Below are 7,420 nucleotides of genomic sequence, written 5' to 3'. Positions count from 1 at the left end.
TGGCTTCAGGCAGGGCCTCAGGGGAGTGCACAGGGGTTGGCAGGCCTGGAGACAGAGGAGTGTGGGACTGGCTGGCTTAAGGCAGGGGAGTGCGGCAAGGGTTGACTGGAGACAGGGCACGGGGTGCGGGGCTGGTGCAGGCAGGGCAGGGGGTGCAGCAGGGGCTGGCTGTGGGCAGGGGTGCGGGTACAGGGGGTACAGCCTACCCTGTACGGTAAGTGCCCCCTCCTCCACCAAGGTAGCAGCAGCAGCCCAGGGCTCGGGGGCTATTTAAAGGGCCTGGGGCTCCCCTGCTTCCACCGCCCCAGCCCTTTGAATAGCCGCGGGAGCCCTGGGGAAGTGGCGGTGCTCCGGGGGCTGTTAAAGGGCCACGGCGGTAGAAGCAAGGGGAGCCCCAGACTTTTTAAATAGCCCCCAAGTCTCCAGCAGTGGGGCTCTGGTGGCAATTTAAATAGCCTGAGGCTCCAGTCCCTGCTGGGAGCCCCAAGCCCTTTAAATTGCCCCCTGGGGAAGCTGGGCCACCCTAGTACAGTGCACCAGCAGGGCTTGGGTGCGGGGCCCGATTCAGGGGAATTGGTTGAATTGGCCTAAAGCCGGCCCTGCCCGCAGGAAAGCAAGGAAGTAGCACAGGCTTATCACTGTCCCTGGGTGGGTTTGAACCACCGTCCTTTCAGTTAAGAGCCAAACGTGCTGACCCATTGCACCACAGAGACACAGACAGGCCAGGCTGTATGGAGCACAACAGTCAGGAATCAGCTCAGGGTCCGGTCTAGCACATGCATGCAGTGGTTGGACAAGCAACAGCAAGGAACTGGACTGGTGCGGAGTGAAAGATCTGTGGGAAGGAACCGAAAATAGTACTGGGGCTGCAGTACAGGGCTTGCATACACTTTCTTTGGCCTGTTTTGCTGGAAGAGTTAGCAGGGCAAGCTTGTTAGTCACAGGTAAGGGGGTGAGTTTATGCAAATTCTGGACTCTGGGACCACAGCTGGGGTGGGACAGGCACAACTTTTGTGGCACATGCACCCTCTCTACAACCAACCTTCGTTACTTCACTCCATAACAGCACACACAGAGCAACCTTTTACCTTTCAGCACCAAAATATACTGTAGAAGAAATCTAATAGCATAACTTTAAGATGAGAAACTTCAGTACTAACAACAATTCTAAAGATATTAAAAAATACCTCTGTCTTTAGACACCAAACACAAAATCAATCAGACCAAGAACAAACATCTATTTCTACTTCCCACACACTTGGGGGGGGTGGGTTTGGAACCCATACCCCTTAATGATGAGTCCTTTCCAGGCGAGGGGCAAGCTCTCAGGTCTCAAATGCCAGGTACACTTACTCTCTCCTTGATCCAAACTAAACAGGAAAATACACTTGATTACTCCTGCCCCAATAACAAAGAGATGGGGGATCCCACAGCAGCTGAAATGACCATTTGGACAAGCACTCCCCTCATGCAATCTGGGGTGGGTGTAACCATGCAAATGACATCAGCCCCAAAAGGCCTTTACAACAGATCACCAACAGATGGCAGGGTAGAGTTCATACCGACCCTGCTTAAACTAGATTGTGGCAAAGATTAAAAAACACTGAATGTTAAAACTCACCAAACGCGGGTGAATCCATTCTCATTGTCGAACCCGCTTCTTAAACTCCGCACCTGAACGTAGCCCTCACATGGACAACATACCCTCCTAACTCAGTGTCTGTACGTTAACCTTTTACCCCCAGTCAGGGCTATTGCAGATTCTGTATTCCTTACGCCACCCGATCTTAAACCGAACTTCGCACCCCCTGGGTAATCTGTACATTGTTCCCTGATCACCAGAAACTTCTACACCTAAATGCTGTAACGTACACCTTTTTCTTTTTTGAACGTCATCTTACTAAAATGTTGACATTTGTTCGAGATCCCGGCTCCTGTTCCCTTGCAAGGCATGTGCCTTTGCTCCAGGTTTTAGTCTGCTAATACAACGGGGGCAGGGTGGGGGCCGATTGAGCCAGAGGCACTTGCCTGCTGCAGACACGGATCAAAGACTGAACCTCATCCCCCACGAGCTGAAGGCTTAATTGAAAACAGTTTAAGCAGTACTCCCGTCTCCGGCACTCAGCTACCCAGCTCCCAATGGGGTCCAAACCCCAAATAGATCCTTTTTACCCTGTAGAAGCTGTAAAAGCCTGTGACCAGGGCAGCTGCCTAGCAGCCGGCGCATATGCCTGCCAGCGTGAGAGCTCGTAAGGCACTAATGCAGATAGAGGTGGCTGGGTGGCAGGGGGAGTAAAGAGCCAGCAGAGTGGTGCAGCGGACACGTGCTGGGCCCATAACGCAGAGGTCAATGGATCAAAGCCATTCTCTGATACACGAGCACTTGTCTCTTTTCCCTCTGGGCCTTCACGCGATCAAAACCCTCCGCTTGCGGGCCCAGCTCTGTCTGCCATGTGCCTGGGCAGCAGCAGGACAGTCTCAAGAGAGCAGCTCCCACCCATTATCTCTTGTAGTGGAAAGGAAGTAGAATTGTGGTTGGACTTTTGCTATTTCTGTTCAGGGAATCAGTGGCTGTGAGGCAACCCTTACTGTTAATGGCAGGGGAAGAGTTCTCTCTTCTGCATTGATGCTGCAATTTTTTGTTGTGCCCTTTCTCTCCCCCTTCAATGCAGGCAGGTAGGCTTGGTGGCTTGGGGATGTGGGTCAAGCTTGGTTTCTTTTGGCAGACACCTGGTTGAGAACTGGTGCTCTACGGTCTTGTCTAAACTGACCAGCCCTAATATCTGTAGCCTCGTCTCATATTTTGGAAGCCTTTTATTTACCCCTTTCCACTGCAAAAACGACTATTTAGTCCTACTCTTTCTTTCCAAGCTGCTAACCAGTTACTGATGCATGAGAGGGCCCCAGCCATCTGGAGTAGCTTGTGACTGTGAGTGGCAACCTCAGGGCAGATTTTTAAGAAGCAGAGCACAATCCCCAAACTGGTTGTGTGTTCTAGACTTACGTTTCACCAAGTGTCAGATTCTGGATGACACCCCTTTTATGACTTTTTAAAGCAAACTTGCTATTTTTGCATCATTTGAGCATTCTATGCAGAGGACTAGAAATGTTTCTATTAACCTGAATGTTAGATCATTTTAACATTGGCTGGAATCACAATGTTAAATTAGTTCTTATGACTTTAATAACTGATACTTCCTCTATCTCAGGACTAGCTATTAAACTGATTTTTGGACTAGGGAGATGGAATAGCAGCTTCCTCCATCCCTTGCACACATAACCCTGTTACTGTGGCACTGAACCCCCAGGAGCGGTGGACCTCCCTATGGGGAGAATATCGTGGTTGAAGAGCGGCGAAGAAAAATGGTGTTGTCTGTGTTCCCATTTGGTTTGTTCTGAGTATGGTTTTGAGTCGTTTGTAACTCTTTCATCAGTTATTAGTAACATCTTATTATCAGGCCTCTGAACTGAAAGGCTGCTCTTGCAGGTTTTACTTTGTCGTTGTTTGTAGGTCAAACAGCCGCTTTCTTAGGCCTCGTCTACACTACGCATTTAAACCGAATTTAGCAGCATTAAAACGAATTAACCCTGCACCCGTCCACACAATGAAGCCCTTTATATCGATATAAAGGGTTCTTAATACCGATATCTGTACTGCTCCCCGACGAGGGGAGTAGCGCGGAAATCGGTATTGCCATGTTGGATTAGGGTTAGTGTGGCCGCAATTCAATAGTATTGGCCTCCGGGCGGTATCCCACAGTGCATCCTTGTGACCGCTCTGTAAAGCAATCTGAACTCGGATGCACTGGCCAGGTAAACAGGAAAAGCCCCTCGAATTTTGAATTTCATTTTCTGTTTGCCCAGCATGGAGCTCTGATCAGCACAGGTGGCGATGCAGTCCCAAACCCAAAACGAGCTCCAGCGTGGACCGTCTGGGAGGTACTGGATCTGATCGCTGTATGGAGAGACAAATCTGTTCTATCAGAGCTCCGTTACAGAAGACGAAATGACAAAGCATTTGAAAAAAATCTCCAGGCTATGATAGACAGAGTCCACAGCCGGGACTCAGCACAGTGCTGCGTGACAAGCGTAACGGAAAGCCAAAGAATCAAATGGACGTTCATGGAGGGAGGGAGGGGAGACTGAGGACTCCAGCGATCCCACAGTCCCCGCAGTCTTTGAAAAGCATTTGCATTCTTAGCTGAGCTCCCAATGCCTGAACAGTCAAACACATTTTCCCAAGTGTTTCAAGGGACCCTGGAGCTAGGCAAAGGGGTCCAACAGGCAGGGCCCCTGGAGCTAGGTTTAGGGGCCCCAGAGGTAGGGCCCCTTGAGCTAGGGTTGGAGTACCCATGCATAGGGCCCCTTGACCTAGGGTAAAGGGCCCTATGGGTAGGGCCTCTGAAGCTAGGGTTAGGGGACCCAGGGGTACAGGGCCTGCAGATAGGGTTAAGGGTCCCATGAGAAGGGACCTTGGAGCTAGGGTTAGGGGCCCCACGGGAAGGGCCGTTGGAGCTAGGGTTAGGGTTCCCACATGTAGGGACCCTGGAGCTAGGGCTAGGAGCCCCAGGGACGGGGCCACAGGAGCAAGGGTTGGGGGTCTCAGGGGTGGGGTGCCTGGAGCTAGTGTTCGAGTGTCTAGGGGTGGGGCCCCTGGAGCTAGGGTTAGCGGCCCCATGGGCAGGGCACCTTGAGCAGGGGTTTGGATCCACAGCAATGGGGCCTCTGGAGCAAGGGTTAGAGGTCCAAGGGGTGGGACCCATGGAACTAGGGTTACGAGGTCCCACTGGTAGGGCCCCTGAAGCTAGAGTTAGGGGACCCAGTGGTAGGGCCCATGCAGGAGGGTTTGGAGCCCCAGAGATGGGGCCAATGGAGCTAGGGATAGGGGTTCCAAGAGTGGGGCCCCTGGAACTAGGGTTAGAGGCCCCACGGGTAGGGCCCCTGAAGGTAGGGTTAGGCACCCCAGGGGTAAGGCCCCTGGAGCTAAGATTAGGGGTCCCACGGGTAGGTCCCCTGGAGCTAGGATTATGGGTCAAATGGGCACGAAGCCAGGAGCTAAGGTTAGAGCTCCTGCAGGTAGGACCTCAGGAGCTAGGGTTAGTGGCCCCACGGATAGGGCCCCTGGAGCTTGGGTTAGGGATCCTAAGGGAAGGGCCTCTGGAGCTAGGTTTAGGTGCCCCACGGGCAGGAGCCCAGGAGCTAGATTTAGGGGCCCCAAGGATGGGGCTCCTGGAGCTAGGGTTAAGGTCCCCACAGGTAGGGCCTATGGAGCTAAGGCTAGGGTCCCCATGGGGAGGTCCCATAGAGCTAGGATTAGGGTCCGCACGGGTAGGGCCCCTGGAGATAGGGTCAGGGGCCCCAGGGGTAGAGCCCCTGGAGCTAGTGTCAGGGACTCTAACCCCCAGATGGCAAACTTAGTTGTCTGACCGCGAGAGAGACAGGCAACACCAGCAAGGTCCGATCAAAAGCTCTTTATTGACAAGTGCACGCATCAATATAGAGCAGCTCGTCTCCCGAGAGAACCAGCCCGCTCTTTAAATCTTAGTATAAGCCTATATAGACAGTTCTGTCGCGTCATAAATTATTCACTGGAGCAACCCACTCCCTTCTTTTAACAACTAGAAACTAGACACCTTTAGTATACATACATACCTAGAGTTAGAAATGTAGGGGAGTTAAAAACAAACAACGAACAAAACCAGGGAGTGAAAACAAGGAGGCTGGGAAACTAGGGCTCTTATCAGTTCTTCGAAGGAGCTGCCCTAACACAGCACATCTGGTACTATGCCAGGAATGCAGCTTCTCGCTTATCTCACTTTTTCCCAGCGCTTGTGAGACATGCTGCTGCTTCTCAGTGTTTTCCACTCAGGAATTACCCAAAAACCTCTGTTATCCTGACTTTGGTCAGGTTGGCATACCTGGTTTTGTCTGCAATATCTTTATTCAGGCCTAACACTAGGGATAGGGGCCCCACTAGTACGGTTCCTGGAGCTAGGACTCGGGGCCCAAGGGGTATGCCCCCTGGAGCTAGGGATAGGGGTCACAAAAGTAGGGCCTTTGGAGCTAGGGTTAGGGGCCCAACGGGTGGGGTCCCTGAAGCTAGGGATAGGAGCCCCATGGGTTGGGCCCCTGGAGCTAGGGTAAGAAGCCATAGAGATGGGGCCCCTGGAGCTAGGGTTAGGGGTACTGGGGGTCAGGCCCCTGGAGCTAGGGTTAGGGGCCCACGCATATGGCCTCTGGAGCTAGGGTTAGGGGCCCCACAGGAAGGGACCCTAGAGTTTGGGTTAGGGGCCCCAGGGCTGGGGCTCATGGTGCTAGGGTTAGGGGTCCAAGGGGTGGGCCCTGGACCTAGGGATAGGGGTCCTAGTGGTGGGGTGCTTGGAGCTACGGTTAGGGGCCCCAGGGGTAGAGCCCATGGAACTAGGGTTAGGGGTCCCATGGGTTAGGACACTGGAGCTAGGGACAGGGGCCCCATTGGTAGGGCCACTGGAAATTGGGTTAGTGGTTTCATGCGTAGAGCCCCTGTAGCTAGCGTTAGCGGGCGCATGGCTAAGGCCCTTGGAGATAGGATTTGGGGCCCCAGGGACTTGGCCCTTGAGCTAGGGTTAGTGTTCGCGTGGGAGGGGCCCCTGGAGCTAGTGTTTGGGTTTCCAGGGGGTGGGGTCTCTGGAGCTAGGGCTAAGGACCCCATGGGTAGGGCCTCTTTAGCTAAGGTAAGGGCCCTACGGGCTGGGTGCCTGGAGCAAGCGTTAGGGGGCCCACGGGTAGGGCCCTTGGAATTAGGGTTAGGAGCCCCAGGTATGGGGCCCCTGGAGCTAGGGTTAGGGGATGCATTGGTGGGGTCCCTGGAGCTTGGGTTAGGGACCCCACGGAGAGGGCCCCTGTAGATAGGGGGAGTGGCGCAAGGGGTAGGGCCCCTGGATCTTTGGTAATGGACCCAAGGGGTAGGGCCCCGGAAGCTAAGGTTAGGGGTCCCATAGGTAGGGCCATTGGAACTAGGATTATGATTCCCACATGTAGGGCCCCTGGAGCTAGGGTTAGGGTTCCCGGGGTGGGGCCTCTGGACCTAGTGTTAGGGGCACCACGAGGACGGCCCCTGGAGCTAGGGTAAGGTCCCACGGGTAGAGCCCTTGGAGCTAGGGTTAGGGAAACCACGGGTAGGGCCCCTGGAGCTAGGGGAAGAAGCCCCACGAGTAGGGCCCCTAGAGCTGGGTTAGGGAAACCAGGGATGGGGCCCCTGGAAGTAGGGTTAGGGCCCCAAGGGTTAGAGCCCACGGAGTTTCCATTAGGGGTCCCATGGGTAGAATCCCTGGAGCTAGGGTTAGGAGCCCTAGGAGTAGATCCTCTGGAGCTGGGGATATGAGCCTCAGTGGTACGGCCCCTGGAGCTAGGGTTAGGGTTCTCACTGGTAAGGCCTCTG

General features: G+C 53.9%; 1 non-coding gene across 1 annotated transcript; it reads right to left on the bottom strand.

Moving 5' to 3' along the window:
• Positions 1-639: 639 nt before the first annotated feature.
• On the bottom strand, positions 640-713 carry TRNAK-CUU (transfer RNA lysine (anticodon CUU)). The gene has a single exon. It is a non-coding gene; the product is annotated as a tRNA-Lys (tRNA).
• Positions 714-7,420: the final 6,707 nt, after the last annotated feature.

This window comes from Gopherus flavomarginatus, unplaced genomic scaffold (assembly GCF_025201925.1).
Source record: "Gopherus flavomarginatus isolate rGopFla2 unplaced genomic scaffold, rGopFla2.mat.asm mat_scaffold_35_arrow_ctg1, whole genome shotgun sequence".
NCBI lineage: Eukaryota > Metazoa > Chordata > Testudines > Testudinidae > Gopherus > Gopherus flavomarginatus.
Note: the sequence above shows the minus strand (reverse complement) of the source record. Positions and strands in the feature narration are given on the sequence as shown.